Source organism: Accipiter gentilis, chromosome 19 (genome assembly GCF_929443795.1).
Source record: "Accipiter gentilis chromosome 19, bAccGen1.1, whole genome shotgun sequence".
Taxonomy (NCBI): domain Eukaryota; kingdom Metazoa; phylum Chordata; class Aves; order Accipitriformes; family Accipitridae; genus Astur; species Astur gentilis.
The window spans coordinates 4313422-4337400 of record NC_064898.1 but is presented as its reverse complement, the minus strand read 5'-3'; the positions used below and the strand labels follow the sequence as shown (position 1 = coordinate 4337400).

General features: G+C 42.0%; 1 long non-coding RNA gene across 7 annotated transcripts in view; it reads right to left on the bottom strand.

Annotated features, from left to right (window-relative positions):
- Positions 1-3533: 3533 nt before the first annotated feature.
- The window catches only part of LOC126048207 (uncharacterized), a 44394-nt gene continuing 23948 nt past the window's right edge, over positions 3534-23979 (bottom strand). For all 7 annotated transcript variants that reach the window (XR_007508818.1, XR_007508819.1, XR_007508820.1 and 4 more), the window contains 3 exons: positions 12070-12179; positions 11049-11167; positions 3534-7226 (listed from right to left, as the gene is read on the bottom strand). This is a non-coding gene — a long non-coding RNA (uncharacterized LOC126048207). The remainder of the gene's footprint in view (positions 7227-11048; positions 11168-12069; positions 12180-23979) is intronic.

Genomic DNA, 23979 nt, shown 5'->3' with positions numbered 1-23979 from the left:
AAAGCCGTAGCTCCCGCGCCGCTCCGGCAGCGCCGCCGCCCCCCGGCCCCTCCCCGGCAGGGCCGCGCCGCCCCATTTCACAGACGCGGAAACTGAGGCGCGGGGGCTCGGGGCGCAGCTAGCTTGGGGCGTCGGTTCTTTTTTTTTTTTTCCCCCCACCAGAAACGGGTAAATCGTCTGTAAGGACAAGAATCGGAAGGTCTTGGCTCTCTTCATAACCCCCGGGTGACGAGGAGCGGCCCGGGGCGGGCAGGCAGCCCCCCCACCAGTTCTCGGCGCTTCTGGAATGATGCCCCAGAGCAGAAAGGTGGCAACCTGGGCCGCGTCTCACCTGCCCTGCGTTGCCGCCCCTCTCTCTGCTTTTTTTATGGTCGCTTGCACTGTATGTAATCGGCTGTAGAGGACCGATGGGACAGAAGGAATGCCCCTTTGGGTCCGCTTTGCCGTTTGTATCTGCTTTACTGGTGCAAACAACGCTGGGAGGAGCACCGCTGTGATAAATCCAAACCCACCGACCCTCCCTGAAAGGCATTATCGGCACGCTTACTGAAGTAACGGAGACTTGAACGAACAGAACTATACACGGGTGTACATACTAAAAACCGTTCTTACCTTGTAACTGTTGTTACGCTGGCAGCGTGAGTAGCAGGTAACGTTAAGAGACGGGCTGTACCATCCTTAAACGTTTTGTAGGCCAGCTAAACGTGAAAATAGGACAAATCCTCGCGTGCCAGACCACAAACCCTTCCGAAACTTCATGGAAAGGAGAAGATTTTAAGGGAACGTGATAATTAAGTAGACCGTCAAACCCAACTCTTTACACGTGAGCATGTGTGACCAATAACAAAATTTAAAGTATTATACCTGACAAAATAAAATAATTGATAAAATCTCTACTTTTTCCTTGGTGGGACCATGGCTAATAGCATTCAGTAGCAGGAATTAACTACAGCGAAAAGCAAATCCTAGGAAGTTGTGCTTCAGGTCCCAAGCAAAACCAGCCTCTAAACCCAAGAACGACAACACCATGTACCTTTTCATTTAGCCCAACACTGCTTGCTTGGTTCTTAGTAAGAGAGAAACTTAAGAGAATACTAGTCTATCGACTTTAGGCCTATGCAAATGGAAAGCTGTACAAATACCGAGAATTAAAAAAAAAGCCCCAAACCCACATCTTAAAGTCATAATTGTACCAATTTCCAGTGCAGCTAAGCCCAAGTTCAATAAACTAGCTTCCTCTTTCTTTAGCTATGAATGTGATTAAAAGGAAACTAACATAATTATACTAGTACTACCTCACTGCGGACACTTTTATGCTGGGATAGCTCAGTTCTCTACTTGCTTGCAGCCGTGTTAGGTGGACTGAATCATTTTATTTGTATCAGTAGAAGAGCTGTGATAAAATCCTGTGAAGATGCACCCAAGCGGTCACTTTGCACGTTTGTCTCTAGGAATTAAGCCACAGAAGAGCCTGCAAGAGACTGGCTTTGCCACAGACTTACTGTCTGATGATCCTCAGGCAAATCTTTGTGCTCGTTCCTTCTTCTTTAAGCGGGGTGGTATTTCTAAAGTGTCTATGAGACACTGTTACAACCAAAGTAAGTCTCAAATGAGCAAATCCCCTAGCAGAGGCCATAGGTGCTGATCTGCTGGAAGGAGTTACGATAGTGAACAGAGCGCAGCGAAGCTCTTCGCACCAAGTCTCGGTCCGGAGTGCCACACATCGGTGACTGGTCTCAGTGTCACGTCGACATTTGTGTCATATTGGACGATGTGAAACAAAAATTGCCCTTCCCTCCCCCCCCCCCTCACTGGCTGACTTCTTTCAACATGCTTTTGCGCACAGTACCATTAAGTCCCATGGAAGTAATATACGGGTTCTATACAGGATAAAATAGGTTGCTGTTTAGGAAGCTGGCAGCACATCTTAAGGTACGTTAAGCTGAGAGCTGTTCAGCCTCACAAGATGTAAACCACCTCCCAGTAAGCATCTGAATATGCAGCAGGGCAACTTTATCATTCAAGAAATTTATACCAGGGCTGCTCCTGAGTGTCGTTCCCACTTTCTACCCTTGTCCTCTGGCGATTCTCCCATCCAAGAAAACACTGATCTCTCCTCAAAGTCTTCCTAAGTTAACTGGGCTCACTCACGGCTGAGGAAAGGGCCCCCCACACATTTTTACACATCTGCTGACAGAGTATTTGTACTAGTATTCATCTGATCACCTTAGTTAAAGTAGAGTCCAGTAATTTCTGTTCTGGACCCAATGCCCCAGCCAATTGCTGCTGCTTGGTTATGATTGTTGCCTCCTAACATTTCTCTTCCTCAAGCTGGTGCTTCTTTCAAGATATTGCCAGTAAGAAGGCAAATAAATTCCAAATCTTCTATCACAATTATCAGTCATTTGGCAAGGCAAGGTGCTTTATGGAAGTCAGAGATCCCTCTAAGTAATGACTCTAATTATAAAACTGCCTCATTTGTGAAGAAGTGATCATGGACACATGAAGACAGCGGTTCTGCTATCTGAATTAATGTGAAAATACATAAACAGTAAGGAACACTAATGGTTCTGTCTCAAGGGAAGTCTTTTTTTTTTTTTTGGCTGCTTTGAGTCTTAAAGTTTAAACCTTGACATAGAACATGGAGCAGAGGAAAACTGTAAAAAGCACAAGCGTTTCTGTGGCCTAGTGTGCAGGAGCTGATAGCTTTGCACACAGTGAACATCTTTAAAGTTTCTTCCGCGAAAACCAGACCTGAAAAGAAGGAAAAGGCAGGCATTTATTCCCAGCTGTTGTCTAGAGCCAAGAATTTAGCAAAAGGTGAGCAATGAGGAGGTTCTGATTACAGGACGTATTCCTGTAAAGGTTTTCCTTCATCTCTGCTAGTTATATGCTAAGGCCTGTACAGGTTTTCATATGCCAGTGGGGTTCTTCTGCGGCCCTTGACGATAGAAATAAAAAGAATCTACTCATCAGTTGCAGACGGTAGCATTCTTTACGGAAGCAGTGTATGTTTCTCCTCTTGTTCATGCTGTGCCACATCCCTTCTGATACTTTACAAACATGCCTTCTTCTGCAAACCTTACTGAAGTCCAAATCTGTTTTAAATTACACTCCACATGACAGGTGCAGTCACTGAGATCACCTGGCTAACATGAGCCACCTTTGACTTCATGCACAGAGGCTTTGCCCACAGAATATTTGGGTCATAACAGCCCAATACGACTGCTCCAGGAAAAAAAATATGTAGCTGCACAGGAAGTTTCAAAACCCCTATTTAGTAATTTTGGTGTTTTGCAAACTAGAGTATACTTTGGGAAAAGTCACATGGATTGGATGTTATATTGCAAAGCAACAGTAAGACTATAATTTCTGTTAGATATGTGTTTTCAAATACTTCCAATTTTTACGATATGCTTTGTAGCTACTTACGTGAAAACTAGTAGAAATGTTTGTAAGGAGCCTTTTTGTTCAACTTTTTTTCCATGCAAGGCAGGCTGAACTTGGATGGAAACATCAGCTATGTATTCTCAACCTTTTTTTAAAGCATCCTTTTGTTTTCCATTTTCTGCAGAGATAAGAAAGAAAGGCCTCTCCAAAGACAGAACTGTTCTTCTAAACAATGTATTGCTGAGTAGGAACAGCAAAGCTCCAACTGAACGATGAAAACAGTGTTTTATTTTATTTATTTAAAATTATCCTCTCACTTCGGATCATCCCCCGTGTAGCTCACAGCTGAAGACTTCTAGCAAAGACAAACAAGGACAGAGAATCCCAAGAAATACAGACCACTTGGTCGGCAGGGAAGCCTGATCAAGAGAGAGATGCAGAGCGGGGATCTCTTTCTCCCCAGCTCCCAAAATAACTTTGTGAAACACCTTGGTGAGACTCCTCAGCAGAATTTTCAAGTCACAGTATATAACAAGCCAGGGCTTAGAAAGTCTGTGCCCACTCGACTGCGGTGGTTGCTGACAGAGGTGAGAAAAGGAACTCGCACCAATTCGATGAGATTCAGGAGACACAGGATTCAGGGCAGCACAGCTCTCCTGGGGCAAGAAGGTTGCTGCTCCATGCCACCACCTTCTCTTGCAAATTTTGCTTTCTGTGAAAGACACTGCTTACTCCCCAGTGGTTTTGGCTGGAAGGCAGGTGATTTCATAGCTCGCTTTGACAATGAGGAGATTCAGTGTCGTCACTGGACCTCGGGATTTTGTCACTGTCCTCCCTCCGAAGGAATGAGGTCATTGTTTCTTTGGGTCAGAATTAAGAGAATATTACAGTGAAAAAGGCACAACAAAAACTAGCTTGTCAGTCAAATCAAAGCTACTATTAGGCTATTTTTAATGAGATCTGAAAGCTTTTCTCAGTAAAAATGTTACATTTTGAGCTCAAAACAAGAGCGAAACATGTGCAGCGACAGGGAATCTGGGCACATGTACTTAGATGCGGCTGCTTGTGATTTAGATTGCCACGGTTGCTTTCGAACATTTCCAGCTATACAGCGGGTAGGTTATTCACAGCACGCTTGGAAAAAGCACTGGCCGTATTTGCCCTTTTCCTGAGGCTGCAGTGCCCACCTGTATGCAGCTCAGATGAACACAATTCTCAGTTGCTTATTAGATGCAGACTTATAACCAATTTTTTCTGTGTCTTATTTGAAATCTTCGGAGATACTTCAAATATTTCCTTAAAATAATTTCTGGAAGAGAAAGACTCCATTCAAAGAAATGAGACTTAGCATGTCTGCAAATAGTAACAATGCATGGAATGTGCTTTGCTTTACCTTTCCAGCTGGATTTGCTCAGATTGCGTCAAGTAATCTGCATATATTGCTGGCTGTCTTCTATTAGAAAGCATTATCTAGAGAACAGGGTTTCAGAAGGCCGTTTGTCCTTTCAGCATGGCTGAGTGGCTGGCTAGTCTAGAGCGAGCAAGTGGTAACTGTGGAGAAGCAGCGACCAGACAAGGTAACCTTGGCTGACTAAAAGAAGTGGTCCGGGAGAGGCAGGCAGGGAGCAGGGATGGCACCGGTGCTGCTGCACTAATTTCCTCACTGGGCTTCATGTGCAAACCAGCTGATTTTTGTTGACATGCGAGCCCTGCAGACAATTCCATCGTTTCTAGAGCTGATACATTCTTAAACCAGGGTCGGTACTTACACAGTGCTTTTATCCATAGAATGATGGATAACATTAAAATTTGTACACTTATTGAGGAATTAATTAACAGATATACAGTAAAGTATCCAAGAAAACATGCTTCCATAGCAAAAGTATATACCCACACTGTTCAGCTCACAAAGCTGGCAAAACTGATGAAGATACATCAGTATGGACTTCTGATGATCAGTATGCTATGAACATCTTTTCATAGTGAAAATGTGTATAGAAAGTAATCATTTCATGGTAACAGTCATGGAAAATATTTACTATTATGACATGTGATTCCTTTAGCATCTTATTCCTTATGTATAAGCACAGAACTTCTTTGAGTGCCTCCGTGGAGCTCTCAATGCAGAGTTTCAGACAGATGGGAATGGTGCTCAGCTTCAACAGCAAAAAGGACTTCAAGAAGCGTTCTTCCCAAACTGTACAATTTCTGTAATCACTGACCTGTTGAGATGTTTGCTTTGCTGAGCACACAACATGCAGTGCAACATTCACTCCTCTCTTCAACTTTCTGGAAACATTGCATCAAATATTCAATCCCTCTCCAAACCATTTTTGTGATCGTACACTCAAGTCCACCACCAAGATAACTCTTTATTGGCTGCTTCTAATAAACCCCAAATGCTGCTGCCCACCTACACACTCTCCTCTAAAGGCATTAGTGCTCAGCCACCCTCACTCCAGTCTAGAGGCAGGTAAGCTTCTGATGCTGACACCACCTATTAGACTTCTACACCTGAACAGGCAGAATCCAACCAGGCCTAAGGTGATGAGAAATATCCAAGATTCCCTTCCTATTTTATCCAGCCCAGAAGATTGAACAAGATAGACTCCCTCACATCCAGGAGTCCTTTAGATAGCCCTCAATGCTACAAGTTAAATTGGAAAGATTCCTTGAGCTAGGTATAGTGCTGGGACAGAGCTACTTATTCCCTTATCTGTATGTTTTCTGAAAGTACACGATATACAGACATCACTCTGACCTGTAACTCTGATCCTTTATACAGGACTCTACCCATACCTGCAACACAGGGTAAACCATCTGCTTTTGAGTATGTAGAAGACACCTTAACACCAACACAGTCCCTGATATTGGAAATCTTAGCACAGTATTATCTCCATAAAACAGGAAAATAATGTGAATTTATGGGATGTTGGTATCTGAAGAAATAGGGGATGCAGCACACATCACTCTATCTGGTAACTACACAGGATCTACCATGATGTCTACATTGCATACAAGCAGTTACAGGAACTGCTGTAGGAAATAACCATTAGCTTACAGCTTCAAAAAGGAACTTGCATAGTTTGACAGGACAGTATTGCCCTTTTGCTGAATACAGCCACATGTGTACAGTTGTCACCGAGTAGTGTCCATCTCATCCCTGACAACGCAGTGGTAGAAAATGGAGTGTTTCTCATTCATTTGGGGAATTGTCCACATATTCAACAACTTCATTAACTTGCTAAATTCCCAATGAGATACGGTGCTCAAGGAAGATTACAAGTACTACAAGTTATCAGAGTGAATCACTTAAGGAGGGCAAAGAACATATCCTGGAAGAGCAGAAGAAACCTCAGAAAACTATTGTCCTTTCTCCATTTCTCTCCTTCCTGACCCTTTTCTCTCCTCTTCTTTTCCCCATACTCCCGTGCAAAGATAAGCTGGAAAATGCACTGTGACAGCTGCACCTGCTCACCAAATACTCATCAGTAGCATTATTTAATGGGAAAGTAATTTTCTAGCCACCACGCCTCTCCCCCCACGCCAGGATGGTTATCCAGTATATGTTATACTCCAGCGGGCGCTGCATTGGTCAAACACCTACCATTATATGCAGCCAGCCCAATTTATTACTGGTTCAGGAAGGAGGATCACCTCTTAAATGGCCGTTCAGAGAAATGAAGTCATGCTAGTATTCTTACGGAGACTGTCTCCAGCTTCTATCATAATCATCCTGTTTCTTCTACCATCTTCTTTCCTGGTGCCGTCATCTCCCTTTATTTAAGGGTTCTATTCCAGGACTTGGGAGACTCAGGCGAAGGAACTGAGGCAACCTAGGATGCAAGAAATGACATACTTTATATCGACTAAGCCTGTAATACCAAAAGGCATTCAAGGGAATGCCCACTTCTTTCATCTGTATCCGACAGCAAATAGTTGTTCTGAAAAGGGCTCTGTGAGCTCATCATCGCAGGGGGACAACTTCTTACACCAAGTCACCCAGTGCTACCAAAATCTTACTATTAACTTTCTCATTAACACACACTTGTAGTCTAAATCTATTTAGATTAGTACCAACTAGAGGCCATTTGGCTTTCTACTTTGTCCTTATTCACCCTTATACCTTTTTCAGGAGTTTTAGAGGATTTTAAGTCTTTTACATCATTTTAATTCTCCTTTTTTCCTCATTTACCATGTTTCCATGAACCTTACTTCTGCTGAAACAAATTAAGTCCCTTATTGAATATGCCCCAAGTTTCACTGAAGGAATGCTGCTACAACGGACAGGAGTACTCTTTTTGAAGTAAAAAAGCAAGACAGGTCAGACAGAAAGTCAATGTGGTGACCTCAAATTTGTGTAAGACACAACATTAGACAAACTTGCATTACACTGATCTACAGCACTGAATGTTTAAACAGTCTGTAGTTCAATATAATGAAAATCTGATGGTTTCCATGTGGGATAAGTGTGGATCTGGGAGTGCGGATTCAATTCAGATGCTGATATGCATGATATGCATAAAAGTCATTGGGTATGCCAAGATGCTTTGACCAGGCAGGCATCTGATTAGTCTCCTCAGGGTAAGTTTAACTCAACCTTGTCCTAAAGTACGGATAAAGATCAAAATGAATAGCCACTCCTTTGGCAAGAAATACTGAAGCCTCTTCACTGCTCAAGAGCCCCTTTAAAGCTGTGGATTTTGATTGTTTGAACTCTTATACGACTTAATGGTGACAGCTTTTGTAACAAAAGAAATTCTTGATACTATGTTATTTCTTCTATTACAGCCTAACAGATCACATAACTGTTCTAGGGTTTCCAAATATTGGCAAGTGGCTACTTATGGGATTAAACGGATATAAGGGAAGCATATATTGATGTCCATTCACAGTCTCTATTTCCAGCGGCCCGCACAGTCTGTAACCAACAAAGGTTTTGCATTCAATCCTACAAAATTTTGGCAAGTACTTACTACAGTGTTATCCATAGCACTTAAGGTTTTGTATTATTATTTTGCTTTGCAATTAAGATTATTTCTATTTCACGTCCATCTCCTTAAAAACCTCAACACAAACACAAATACTTTTGCAACCCTTCCTGCACACCCACTTTTGCTGATTTGATAGCCCTTTTGAAGTTTATGAAGCATTTAAATGCTTCATAAAATGATCCATCCTTTTCTGTCCTCTAATAATTACATACTCAGATGTGTTGAAGTCATACTAAATAGTTGTTTATTTTATCTGACCTTGCAAAAACATCAATTTCTGACCATACTAACACAGGAGTAACTAGTGAAGTGATTTTACTTCTGTGTATGTGACTAGTAAAATGCAGGTTTATGTCTCTTTTTTAATAGAAAAATTAGAGAAGGGATAGAAAGGAGGCACAAAAATCATCCGAGAATGTGAAAAAATAATGAGAACCATAAAAAGCTCAATCTGTTTAGCTTTTTTTTTTAAATAAAAAAAAAAAGCCACAAGATTGAGAAGTAACTTGATTACAGGGTAAAAGCACCTTCCTGGGGAGAAAATAGTAAGTACTAAAGAGCTCTTTAATCCATCAGAGAAAGGCATAACAAGGATCAATGACTGGAAGCTGAAGGCAAACAAATGCAAATGGAAATAAGGTAGAAAATTTTTAGCAGCAGGCATGATTACTACTTGTACTGTCCTAGTACCTGGAAGCCAAGTCATGGATCAGGGCTCTCTCACATTAGGTGCTGGTTAAAAAAAAACCTCAGCAAAGCAAACCACCCCCCCCCCATCTCCCCCATCCCCCCAAAACCCCAAACCAGAGAAGAAAATAAACACAATCCCTGCCAAAAGGTTACAAACCACGCAGAGGATAAAGTAACATAATACATCAATGACAATATTATCTGATATGACAGGCAGCAGTTTCAGGCCCTGGTTTCACGATACAAAGTGTTGAGTTGAGATACTGGCTTAAGGTGATTCTGCCCTATCAAGACTGAGTCTTCCCGCTCCCACAATTTCTCTAAAGCTGTGAAACTTTGAAAACTGATCCTTATTAAAAAAAAAAAAAGTGTTAAACCCAGGGTTTTCATTTTTTGTTTACAACAAAATGCCAGTGGAACTGATGTACTTTTGCAAGCGTTTGGATTTTATGAATTTCAGTGAATAGCTTGACGAAAATTTTCCTAACTACCTGTAGATCTCAGTATCATCTCCGCCGCCATTTACAGGACATCCAAATTTGCTGCATTACTTGTGGGAAAAGACTGCATAACCCAGAGATAAATATGCAAAAGCGAAGCATGAGGTTGCTTTGTTTTCCTCATAGCAAATCACTAGCCCAGTCACCAAATCTCAAGTGTCATCCATGGATAAGGTAGAACATAAACAAAAACTGAAACCTAACCCATGGTCTGACAAGATTTCTCTGTAAAAAAATCTATCATCCTAATCAAGTCTAATGTACAAGATAAAGAGATGAGCTTGTGATTCCCAACACCACTGCTCTGGCACTGGAGTCTACCTTGGTAGCTTACAAACACAACAGGCCACTACAGTTTGACTGGGAAGAAGATTAAAGGGGCAAGCCAAGAGCAGTATTTTCTATTATAAAAGTTTTTGCTACCTATTTTTGAGACCAAGGATCATATGCATTGCCCCTGAAATTCATCTGGGAGAAAATGGGGAGACTTGAGGAGTGCCTCCTTTTGTTTTCTGACAGAAAAACGTAGGTAGGAGAAAAAAAACACCTTTGATTTCTATTTCTTTATTTACACTATTAGCAGACCATAGCAACACACTGCGCACCCCCAACACCTACTGCACTGAGAAACTCCAGAGGAACTCATTTCTTGGGCTGGGAATGCTGGAGAGAAAACAAAAGCTAGGGTAAACTCTCCCAAAATAGTCCCTGAGACTCGAAAGCAAACCGGGTACACCCATGGTGTTTACTACCCAGGCTTCTTCCTTCCCTTCCTCCCTAGAGGTGGCCAGCCTTCTCCTACCGGCTGATGTTCTGTATTTCACTGAGCTGAATATTAGCGTTCACGTGCTAGACAGGGAAACACTTGCAACCAGTTCTAAAAGCACTCATTTTTTTCTCAGTCCTTGTTAAAAATATTTCAAGCCATAGCTATAATAAGCTACATTAAAAGAATACTACTTAATTCCAAAGTTTAAATACTTAATAGCCTTAATATTTGGCTTCATCCACTTTGCTGAATTTTTCCACAGGACCGCGGCTGCCCTGTGTGTGCAGGACACACGCTGCTCAGGAAATGAATCAGGGTTGTGTATCGAATTAGATTATTTATAGGTTGGTATATGTGTTTGCTCTAGAAGTTGTGCAGAGAACCAGACAGACAACTACAGGAAGAGAGTGATGGGCATGTGGTTAAGGCAGTTGAACGCCACACAGGAACACTCAGTTCTGCCTTCGCCATGGGCTTCTGCGAAGGAAGAGCGAGTCAGATCAAGCACCTTGGCAGGTGGCCACCAACCTTGCCTTCCTCTTTTTCTGGAAGTCCAAACCGAAACACCTTGGGCCTTTTACGTAGAAATGCAAAGCAGCTGATTATAATGGAAGCTTTGGCTTTTGAGGGAGAAATGGAGCTGGAGGCACAAGGTTAAATAAAAGGCAGGAGAAGCCAATTAATAACATCGACTTAGCTACTGACTGAATGAGTGGCTCGTTCTTCTCCTTGGTCAAACAGGACAGCGGTGCTTTTCTGTTGTTCTGGGAATATGCAAAAATTCATCAAATACTGCGAAGCTCTTAGATATCATCATAATAAGCCTACAAAGAAAAAAAAAATTAAGCTATTTCCAATTCTCCATATGCAGACAAAGTTTTGGATCTTTTAATCCGTTAATTATCCTACACTGTTACATAAAAAGTCTATACAATATAAATACTAACATGCGTAGAGATGGAGCATAACCATTTTTCCCCTCAAACTCTTATTTTTAATATGATTTTGCAAAGCCCTTTCCAGCTTTTACCAGGGTTATTTAGTACTCGGTGAAACTGCAACACGGTCATATGGAATAGGACAGGGAAGAGCACCCAGCGTATAAACAAAAGATATTCTCTGGTTCATGAAAATAAAAAAATCCTCACTCTCAGCTGTACAGTATGTCATGTAACCACAGCCGCAGAAATAGAAAAGCAACAGGAGAGCTAGTAAAAGTTAATGCCTTTTCCTACTTATTTTATTGGTCTACATCACAGAGTATCATCATATTGAAAGCTTTCAGTAATAGTAGGCTACTAAGAAAAGAGCAGATTGCAAAATAAAATGAAATAGATGTACTTTGTGTCCAACAAATAAAACCCAAATCTACCAACATTTTAAAAATGACCTGAATAGAGTTTCAACAGTTACTCTAACTTCAAAATCTGAGTTAAGAGAAATACCACAATGACTGAAAACACAGGTGATGATCTCCTCCATTTTAGGTAGGAAGCCATTGAATGTAAAAATACAGCACAATAATCACAGCAATCATGAGTTTTTGGCACATGACACAACAGAAATATTTTAATGATGTCTGACAACATCGCAAGCACATGGTATCTGAATGCTGCTAAAGTAGATGTGCGTGAGACTCAAAGACAATACCATTATGTAGGATAATTTTTATGAATTAGAAGCAAATAGACAGGGGAATAAAATAGAAATTTAGGTTCAGGCCTACAATCAGATCTTCAGGGTAGAAAACTTGCAGTCATCCAGAGTCCCATCAACTCAGCCAGGCCCCATGGCTATTGAGGTCCATTTGAACAAATCCAGTAGCAGGATTAGGGCCTAAAGATGTAAACAGAAAAAGGATGAAATCAGGTAACACAGTGCACAGCTCTAATTAAAGAGACACCAAACTAGTCCCAGAAAAATAATCTGAGTGTCTAGACCGTGACAAGGTTTACATTTTTACCACAAAACACTGCAGCTACAGGAAAGGATATGGTGATATCTAACATCAAGAGGTTTATACAGCATTAATTGATCACAGCATATTCCCCTTCAGGCAAACACGAGTACCTGCAGTGCATTTGCTCACCTCCTGCGTGCTGCTGCTTTTTCGTATTTATATATAATTTGTTTTATTATTTTAAATAAAAGAGAGCGGTCTAAAATCAATAAAGGTGATATTTTTATCTTCATCAGTGCTTCATTTCTAGACATGTAGATTTTTAGCCTCTTAGTAACATGGTGGCAAAGACTAAAATAAGATAATCTTACCATATTTTAAAACACTGTAAAACCGACAGAAAGTAATGTCATTTCTATAAAAACATTCACTGTTATGCCTGTCTGAAGGCTGTGAGAAGTTCTAGCTTGGCAGCATGTTAGATGAAACCGATTTTTATGCCGATGTTTCTCCCTAACGTACTAATAAAAGCTCACAGTAGCATACACCTAGTATCACACACAACTGCCAATGAGAAAACGTACTGTCTCCAAAAAATGTCTACTTTGTATGGAAGTTTGCCTACCGAAATACAGGCTTTAATACAACAGGAATGTGCGACAGCAGCGGTGAAGATACTAGAGGGATATCAGGTTTATGGCAGAACAAGCACACAGAGCCACGGGCTACACCATGGAGTATCGTGTCACCCAAAGTTGGGCAGCAGCACTCCACCCCAGAAAGGGGTCCGTGCCTTCTGCTGCACCTCGCACCTTCCTTTTCCATCAGTGCCCCTTGCAACTTCACCAGTACTACCACTTCAAGATAGCCAGGCCAAAGACAGCATGAGGTTGTCTGGGAGTATGATACAGTTCTTTCCTTTACTGTAGTAGAGTTATGCCTTCAGAGATCAGCATGTAAGCAGACCAACTAATATAAACACACTATCAAATAAAGTAATTTTAAAAAAATTGTTCAGGAGGATCAACTCTCTCTGGTTACTTTTACTTCTCTTACTTGATGGCTTAAGATGCAGCAAGATCCTTTATAAGAAATAATAACTTTAAAAATTATTCCAAGGTAGGTGAGGACACGAACATCTGAAATTCAATGAAAGAGATGTTGATTTGTCTATGACACTGATGGAGAGGTAAGGATCAAATTGTTATTATTTCTAGGTGGAAAAAAATACCATATACAGTTTTCTATTCAGTATGCACATGGACATTTAGATGCCCTTTTTGCCAAGATGTGACACGGACTTTAATTAGACTACTTATATATGAGGATATAGATACGCAACACAGATGTGATTTCCGAAATCTGTCGGTGAAGGTAACGGTTTTGTCTTCTTAGTGTTGGTGTTAGCTCAGGATAGATATAAAAATCTTTATTTCCATTTCAATGTTGAATTCCCACTCGCGTACCACACGCATGTCAGAAACTGGTACATCTTAAAGAACCCGTAACACCACACTAAGTATCCTATTTTGGCTAATTTTATCTTAAGAGAGTTACAGACTAAAGCCTGTCTGTCGCTCCAAAAGCACACCCCAGCAGTGCCTAGCCTTGCTGTGGGCAGGCGGAGGTCCCAGCCGGGAGCAGAGGGATGGATGCTCGACCTCCCGCCTCGTCTCTCCCTACCGGCTGCGAGCATCCAGCCGCCGCCATCCCGCAGACGTACTGCACTTCTTGCCCGCAGATGCCGTGAAGCGCGTTTGCTCATGAATTCACAGATTTTTAGCAAGCAAAAGGTCATTTACTGCCTCACCTGGCCATCACTGCTCTTTCTCTGAATAACCTGAAACTACTGAAGGGCTATAAATATAAAATTCCTTTCCAAAGAGTTACATTTCTGAAGAAAGGCAATCTTAAAATTCAATATTTTAATCTGGACACCTAACTTCTAGACACCTAAAACAATCTTTCTTCTTCCTCTTGCAAAAATGCATTAACGGTTTATATTTCCACACCTGGTGGAAATGTATCTATTGTAAAAATGACTAGAAAGAAAATAAAAAGCTGGTTTTTTGTTTTTTTTTTTTCTTTGGGTTATGCCTCCCTGATAGTAAAGTTGCCTCATCTCTGGTTCAAGTGAGAAAAGCCTAGAAACAATTCTAATTCACACTGGTTTGCTACCATACCCATACAACTATACACCAGTGGAAAATTCGCCAAGAACAGATGTCATTTCCTCTGTCCTTTCTCCAGTCCCCCTTCTCAACCTGTGAGTTCTGGGACATGCTGAAGATGGAAGGAAAGGATGACTGCGGCTGGTATGGGACCTGGCTATAAAAGCCTCAAGCAAACTGAAAGCAAACACAAACCACACCTTTTCATGCGAGCCACCCCACTGCGACATTACAAATCAAACTCAATAATTAATGTCCAGTCCTTGGTGGCAGGTGGGGAAATATTCTAAGCAATACTGCATGGCAGGCAATCATAGGAGTGAGGAACTCCAAATAATAAACAATACAATTATATCTGAGGACAGATCTTGAAGGTTTTCATACGAATTACTTAATTGCTGGTGACACAGACAAAGCCGCACAGCTACACCATCACCATTCCTATTGCTCAGACACACAACTCTAGCATCACGTTAGATCCTGAATTTACTCCAAATCCCAAGATTCATATTCATAATTTGCAGATTCTTTCAGTGCAACGTTTCCAAGATGCTATTTTTCTTAATTCTTCCAATCAGCTGAAGCATTCAATCAGGTTATCATCACCATCGCCGCGTTTCGATTCAGCAACATTTTTCTCTCTGCTTTTGAGAAATGCAGCCTAATCTCACTTGCATTCATTCAGAAAACTGCTGCAGAGACCCTTTTCCTAGTCGATCGCCTGGAGAACACATCACTGTCTCCACAGCTCTCCCTGACTTCTCCTGTAATATCTGTTACTTGTCTTCACTTTCAAGGTCCTTCCTCGCTTATCACCACCGCACCTATTGTTCCTTAATCATCCCAGGAAGCCAGCTGTGGTTTGCTCACATTTGAAGGTAGGCCAATTTTCATGAAACATAAAGCTGAAAAGACCGTTAGATCATACTGTCAGATTTGTTTATTATTTTGTGTTTGGCTAAAACATTTTCAAAACCTCCCACATCTTACTGAAAAACAAAAATTAAAAAAATTTGGAGATGCTTCTTGAATCTCTTCCCTTCCTATCTCCCACCTGTCACTCAGTGCCAGGAGTCCAGCTTCCAGCTCCTCTCTCACCCACGTTATATTTTCAAACAAACCTCTTCCACCTTTTCCTGTTTTACACCTTACACTTTTGGGAAACTGCCTTAAATATTTGAAAACATACTTCATTCGTGTTCTTCAAAGCCTTCTCTGAAATTCAGTTTACTAAGATGCCCCTATGAGCAAAACGTGCAATAAGAAGGTATAAACACACCACCTATTTTTAAGTATCTAAAGTAGGCAAGTGTAGGATGTAGAAGAGAGATCCTCCTATACAGTAAGTGGAGAGAGGCTCCTGTTGAGAGTGGTTTTGATGACAGAGCTCCTAAAATATTCCAAACTGTCCTCTGAAGGAGTCTCTGGATAAGCTGTGGAAATGGCCTAGGGAGATAAGTCTTTTGATTTAGGTACACAAGTTGGATGCCTGAAGTATGAAAGTTCCCCCTCAACTCCTAGTATTTCCCTTCTCATCTGTGTATAATTTCTCTTTTCAACTGTATTATATTTACACTGCAAACATTTAGGACTGCAGATAATCTTTTCAGCCCGTGTTTGTGTGATGCCTAGCACCACAGGAACTTCAATGCCCAAATAACACTATTTTACAATAATACAAAACCAGTCTTACAATGCTATACAGTATTTTATTAAACAGTACCTGATCATGTAATTATAATAGAATTATGCATGCATGCCAGGTAGAAGGTGCATAGCTATGCATCAAGTTTAACTTTGTTATTTTCTAAATTCCTTAATCCTATAACAAAGAGTGGGAATGTGTTCATGGCTGGCATCAGTTGGTTTTCTCCCTGGTGTGAATGATGGGCAAATCCTCACGACAATTCAACACAGTGAAAGAGAAGGGAATAAGAGCGATGGGAAGGTATATGTGGATCTAGGATGCATACAGAATTTTTGGCAGGGGAAGCAGGATGGGGGAAACAAACCATGGAAACCCTTGTCATGTGCGTGACAGATGTCATACGCTATTTTCTGAAACCAATCAATGAGAAAATGGTAAAATGTAGGACTGGTAAGATAAAAGGAAGAAATATGAGGAGCCCCTTCGTATAGGTGAAAAGTTCATGCCCCACAATGCATGCTCCTCCCTGTTAAACTTACCCTATTAAAAAGGAGATTTCAGTAACATGAAGAAGGTCCCTAAAGCCCAAAATAAGGAAGTAAAACCCCTAGATGTACCTTACATGCTAAGAAAATGTCTGAGTCTCCAAAAACATGCTTATTGCTGGGGAAAAAGATAATAAAACATGAAGAAACAATGAGCTCCAAGAATTTACCTGAATCAAATAGGAGTCTCACACAAATTTGGAAATCTAATACTAGTACAAACGATAAGCAAAAGTCATGCCAGGCATTATGTACAAAACAGAACAGAACAACTACTACTGATGATGATCTAGTTCTTGCTCCAGATCTATTCATCCAGATAACAGAAAAGAAGTTCTTTCGAAGCCTGACGTAAGAGAAGAATTCCTCCTGAAGCAAACAAACAAAAAAACCCCTAAGACACAGACAGTCATAGATCAAAACCTGATGAGAATAAACAATGCAAAATAGTGGATTAAATGATCGATTTCATTATAATAAATTTCATTAATGGCAAAATGTTAACTGCAAAGTATCTCAAAAGAATGGATTTGGGCCTATGTTGTGGTATAGCTGTTAATCATCCAGAAACTGGGGTAAGTACCATGGCATAAAATCTGCAGTTATTTAAGTTACTCGGGATTATGCAGAACTGTTAATCTAACCAAAATGAGTAAGCAGACCCCAAAAATGCCAAATCAAGTTTAAATGATGATAGATAACAAACACATACTAAAATAAACGCAAGAGAATAGTTTGTGTTTTATGAGGTTTCAAATTAGAGGCGCAACTGTAGGGAACTTAGTGTGATAAAACTCAATGTGTTAGGCAAGGGGAAGGTAACAGTTACCTACAAAATCTCCAGATAAATTGATGTTACCCACTGACATTTTTTCTTCCACAGATTTAACTCACTCACACTCTAATGCTCACTTAATCACAAGCACCAAGACTTATCTGTCTAAATGGTCTGGCCAGGATAACTTATGTGCAAAACAGAGGACAAGGGCCATCAGCTATCAAGTCCTCGCTCCATTTCAGGAGTTGTTCTTAATTAGCAATAAAAAACTATTTTTTTGAGCAGATCCATTAGGATATCCTTCAGGAATCATCAGCTATGACAAGACAGTCCTTTGCCTCAGGATCTTGCTTACCTCACCTTCCATAAATCTTGGGCCATATTGCTGCCCATCGTCTGTTTTTCCTTGTTTGGAATACAGGTCCGAAGTGTTTGCCTGCAGTCTTTTCTCGTGTTTGGCTAACAGGAAAAAGAGCGGTCTATGTGATATACTACAACCTTGTTGCCATCCTCCTGCTGTTAGGATGCAAGGTCTTCCGCTGGCAAGTCATCTGTGCTGCGGCACACAGATACTGCTGGGAATGGTGTCCTGGAAACGGCGTCCTTCGTTATCAGTACAGGCCATTTCTTTAACCCTTTGTTTTGCTCTTTCACCTTACGCTTACATATACATTTCCATCCATCCTGCATTTATACCAATCTTAATACTTCTGTTACAACTCTGCATAGTTTTACGCTAGTGAAGCTGATCTGACGCAGATCTCTGCGGAAAGGACGCATTCCGTACTTCTACCTCCTCCTTCCTTTGCCATGTGCTCCTCTCTTCTTCTTGCAACAACAGCAGCAGCCATCACTGCTCAGGGAGCAAACCAAGAGGAAAAATCCACCCTTTATTGGTAAAACTAGGACTGTTTTTCTAAACAGTGTAGTTCCATGCACTGGATCACTGGGGCATATGAATGCCAGTGTCAGGTGCAAGGGAGGTGGTAGGACTGCCTCTCTTCAATGGAAGTCATCCCGTAGATCTGTTATGCCGTAATGGGAAAGAACACCAGATGCTTTGGCCTCAGGAAGGAACCAGGGCACCATTTCAGCAGTTTAGTGAAAATCTCTGCTCAATACATCACTACAATCAAAATAAAAATAATAAAACAGGCTGCTGAAACAATGGAAGAGAATTAGAAGAAAGCCAGTGAAATAGGATTATAAAAATCACTGATGTGACCTTACCAGAAAAAAAACCCCATGAGGTACAGGTCACCCCTTCTCCAAAAGGATACCAAAGAACTGGAAAGGGTTCAAATGTGAACAACAAAAAACACTGAAAATATCCTATGAAGAGAAATTAGGAAGTTTAAAATCAAGAGTCTTATGAGTGGACACACAAAATAACAATTGCTCTAGAGAGGCCAGATCAGACATTTCTATTCTTGCTATCTTAAAACACAACAAAAAAATATGGAGAAACGTCCAAAGTGTGGAAAATTCAAGACTTATCAAAAGAAATGTTTTTCACATCATATGTAATTTATTCATATTGATTATCAAGGAAATTCAGTTATTAATGTAAATACAGTGTCCGTATCAACAGTAGTATAGATCAAACCAGTTACTACATAAAGAAATCAGGAAGAAACTTATTTGGAGTTAACATCAGCTGAAGCCCTGGGATATATTTACTAATGAAACAGGAAACTGTGTGATGGTTTAAGACAGTATGATAACTCCTATGTAAACATATGAATTAAAAAAAAGGAATAGCAATTTGATTTCATTATTGAACTTCTATTCACAATCTCGCAGTAACTTTTCCCATGGTTTGCATTAAATGCTATTAATAGCTCATTAACAACAGTATAGTCATAGAAGATTTTGAAACAACTAAAGCTTGGACACATTAAGCTCTTATGTAACCAATAAAGGCAAATACACAAAAAATGAAAATCAGCATGATTATAAACTCATTTTCTCCATCACTGCAGGTTCTACATAAAATGTATTTTTCCTGATTTCCAATCACAACCAGTTTCTTAGAAGTTTGTCTATTTTTCAAAGACCTGAAATTGAACATTTTTCCCCTTACCAATTTTTTTAAGTGGTTTTAACAAGGATTCTCAACATAGCTCTTGCTAAAAAGCACCCCAAAAGTGACTACGTACTGATCACCCACAAACAAGGGAGCTAGAAATAGCTTAAGCACTGATTTCTTAGTATGCCACCACTATACTGCTTGGTTAGATCATCCTGCTTTAGTTTGAAATGCATATTGTCACAGCACGTACTAGAAAACACATTACACCATTGTATTAGTCATTACAAAGACATACAGAAAATTATAATTTTTTCTCAAAGAGCAAAGAGTCTTAATTTTATGAAGATAGGCAAGGAAAAAAAAATAAAAGATAGCATAATGTTGGGGCTTCATGTATTTCGTCCGAGTTCCTTCCACTGTGTCTGGGAAGGTAAAGAGAATATAATATTGTCTGGGAGTGGGGGATAGTGGGGGAACAGGAAGGAAAGGCTGCCAGTATTCCCAACGCAAGGATGGGGCTTCATGGTTTAGTCAGTGGCTGGGTCAGGTAAACGGGACAGAAATAAATGGCTGAAGCATCACGCAGTACAATAGAGGGTACAAGCGAAGACCCAAAAGGTCAATAATACAGACAGCACAAAGAACCAGGAAGATCGCCTGGGAACTCTTTCTTGGTTAGCGAGAATGCAGCTGGTACCAGAACTAGGGAAACTGAGTGCAGTGAAACTTTGTGCAGTGGCACTTGAATGTAGGCATGGGTACTGGTTCTGTTAAAGAAGGGAATTTCACTGGATATACAGTTGCGAGTCTGAGAAGACCTTACCGTCTGCAACGACAGAAAAGCTGTCTGGCATAAAAGCAAGTCAACAGGTTTCAGAAAGGCAGTGTACAATTTCTGAACCCAAAAGGCAACATACCTTTCATCTACATTCTAAAAGCAGCAGACCATTCACCACCAGGCAATCGGAACATAAAATTTATTCCCCTCGTTTAACTTACTGTGTTTTGCAGATGACACGGGCTGTGAATTTGTCAGTAAAAGAATTGTCGCTTGCCAAATACATACCTTTTAGTTGTATAGCTTTTGCCTGTGATCATTTTTATAACACACCCCATTAGCAAATATTGATCACTTTATAAAAGGGACGTTTTGCTTTCCTAAAGCTATTATATGATTGAAAATATGTACTGAATATACGTAACTTGAAATATACTTTGCTGTAAGTTTACCTGCAGAGTTGCCCTGTGTGCTTTTTTCCTTTTAAGTAGAGGGTGGGCAATTGCAATAAACTAAACTCATGGGGCAGAAGGTGTAAACTAACTTCATTGAGATGGGATGGACTTTCTTGTTAAAGACGTTTCTTTGCTCATTCCAAGAGTCTGAAAGCTATTTATTTGGTAATAAAAGTTTTTGGACTGAAACAGACATTTCTGAACTTCTTGTTGATGATTAATGTACAGTTTAAGAGAGCCATTACTTTGTGGCAAGCACTACAGAAGCCAAGTGTCAGATAATGTATCAGCTTCTGCGCTACTTTAATTCTCATTTAATGATCAGAACCCTTTCATTCTCAACGTCTTGCTTTAAATATTAAACTGCAAAGAGTTCAGCAGGATATGCAGCAGCTGCCGTTAAGAGAACACCTGTCTTGCATTGCGAATATCACGCAGGCGCTAAACGGAAGGTATTTTAGTATTAGCCAAAGCGTATCTTCGAAGATGACCGTTTTCCACGATCCGCTGTATATCCACCAAAGGGAGACCTAAGTTTATGCTACATACGCGCAAAAGAAAACCGACATAAAGCAATAAAATTATTCCAACTCGCATGGTGCGCTTTCGGATTGTATTTATCGCGTGGTCTTGTAGGTCGCGCAGATCGTTCTCCTGAAACGACCAAGACGGTTCTCGCTACTGTTAAATGCTTTCACCCGTAATTCTTCACGCCTCTTCCCCCAGGGCAGGCAAAAGCCCCAGGCAGGCGCACGCCTCCGTCCTCGCCCACGGCCCAGACCCACTCGCCCACCAAGGCACGCTCCCAGCGCCACCGAACTCCACCGCGCAACCCCGTTAGCGGCCGCCGCCCGGTAACGCAAGGACACCCGGACGCAAGCCTGGGGCCGGGGGGGAGGGAGGCGGCAGAGGGAAGCGAGGAGACGGAGGAGGAGACGGAGGGGCCCGCCGAGGACTCGCCGCGGCCGCAGAGGTCGCAAGGAAGAAGGCGGGAGGGAGAGGGCGGCCATCAGCGGGGCCACGGGGGGCGGGCATTGGCGCTGCCGGCAGCCAATGGGAGAGCGGGGCGCGCCGCCCGCCCCGCTGCCGGCAGCCAATGGGGGAGCGGGGCGCGCCCGCCCGCCCCGCGGGCAGCAGCTGGCGCGGCGGGCAAAGGTCCGCGCGCTGCCGCCCCACCAGCTGCGGCCCCGGCTCCCCCCCCTCCGCCAAGGGCGGGCGGGAAAAGGGAAGGAGCCGCCCGGGGTCCTAATGCCGCCCAGCCCCAGCCCTGCAGGCGGCCGCCGGCTGGAGGCACCGGGGCCGTGCCCCGCTCGCCCTGGCGGACAGAGGTTTTTCTGCTGGCGCTGCCAGCTGGCCCGCGGCAACGCTGGACTCGGCTGTCGATGCCGGGGAGAACCACCTAAGCCCGGTCGAATGTCCTCGACGTGCAACACCACCCCCACCACCGCCCCCCCGAGCGCTGGGTGACCGGCGGAGCTGTGCGCAGCCACGGGTGACACCGCCACCCGGGGAGAAGAGGACTAAAGGATTCACCGGGAAAGGGACGAGGTCAGTGCCTTCAGCACCTGACATCAAACCTGTCTGTGCTTACACGAAACCCCCGTTAGATCCTCAAAACTCAGCCCCTACGCTTGACCGTCGAGCTGCGCATCTTCGCGGCACAGCGCAAGGAAAGGAAAAACCGCTCCGCGACGGACAGGAAAGGGAGAGCAGGACCAAAACTGTACATGCCGTACGGCAGTAAGATTCCAGGATCTCTCCCGGCAAACGAAGGAACGATCGTGACAAGCCAAAGACTCGGAACAGAGAAAACGGCAGAAGGAACACCTGTAGACGTGGTATTACACCAGCATGCCCCCTTTCTGGCTTGCTGTTGCTACCTGGGTTCATTAAAAGCGAACGCAGCTGTACAGAACGCAGAGATACAGCCCTCTGCCTCTACACCCTCTTCTCCCAAACACACCAGCCCGGCCAGAGCGGTCATTTTGGGCGTATTTTCGCTTTGCTACCTCCTGCCTCTCCTTGCCCACACTTCAACACCACTTGAAGATGAAACAGTGCTATTGTTATATCTTTATACCTTTTATACAAGTTTAGCAAGGGTCACAATCCTTAAGTGGCCCGAGATGACTTGGTCTGGGGTGCAAGAATTAGAAACAGGATTGGACTACTTTTATTGCCTATGGAAATTGTGATCAATTTTGTTAATAGATGCACAGAGTTTTCATTAATGTGTCCACAGTCTTGCAGCCCAAACCAGGCAAGGGATGGACAGACAAACTCTCCATCAGTGGAAGTAGAGTTAGGTGACCATCGACAACGTCCTCCTGCCAATGAAGAGCAACATAGACAGAAAACCTCACGCACACAACGTACAGCCATGAGTGGTGTTAAGTGAAAAATTTATGGGAAGACCACTCTTTAATATAAATGCATCTGTTCGCTCTGGCATAAACTCCTCCACTACATGTTATGGATGGTAGAACAGGACCGCTATTTAAAAGCCAAAAGTACCTGACTCATGATAGGTTGTATCTATTCTATCACAGCAATCTGTCTTACTCCTGCCAAAACTACGGGTCTCTCATCCAGAGAACAAAAATTCTGGAGCCATATACGTATTTTCAGTATACAAATCAGTGCAGGCTTAGAGTTAATACTACTACATAGCACATCAAAAAAACCCAGACATCCTAAAGATTCAAAGCAGTACCTGAAAAATTTCACTTCACATACTTTTCAAAACCCTCCCTCTCATCTTGCTGCTGTGAGTGCACATCTGTCTCCTTATTACAGATACTAAAGAAATGTAGGACTGGAACCCTGGGCCAGTTTTAGACCTGCTTCTTGCAGCGTTCCAGTCTGAAGCTTCTGTAATGTAAGTGATAATTTGTGTAACATGTTGTCAATAGGTAGATCTGTTTTGTCTCTCTCAGTTTTATTGAACAAGGAAAAATTAAATTGGTAAGAAAGCCAAAATTCAAGGAGAGCCAAGATAACCAGAGGCCAACTGCTTCACTCTAATTAGTGTTTTCACAATATGGAGAGCATTAGATCTGTGCTATCAACTTCCCAAATAAAAGCATTTCTGAATCTGTTTAAATCATTAAAAAAACCTACACAGGTGGCAATGCAAAGCAGATACTTCTATAGTCTCTCATCAAATAGTCCAGAAATGAATACACTGAAACTGTGCCACTTTGTAAAAAAAGGAAAAAAATGATTAAAAAAAAATTTTTTAAAAAATCACTGTTTCTCAGTTCCAACTTAAGCTCACAAGACAGATGTAGCCTACAAACTCTGCAAATCAACATTGTGAAAAAGAGCAA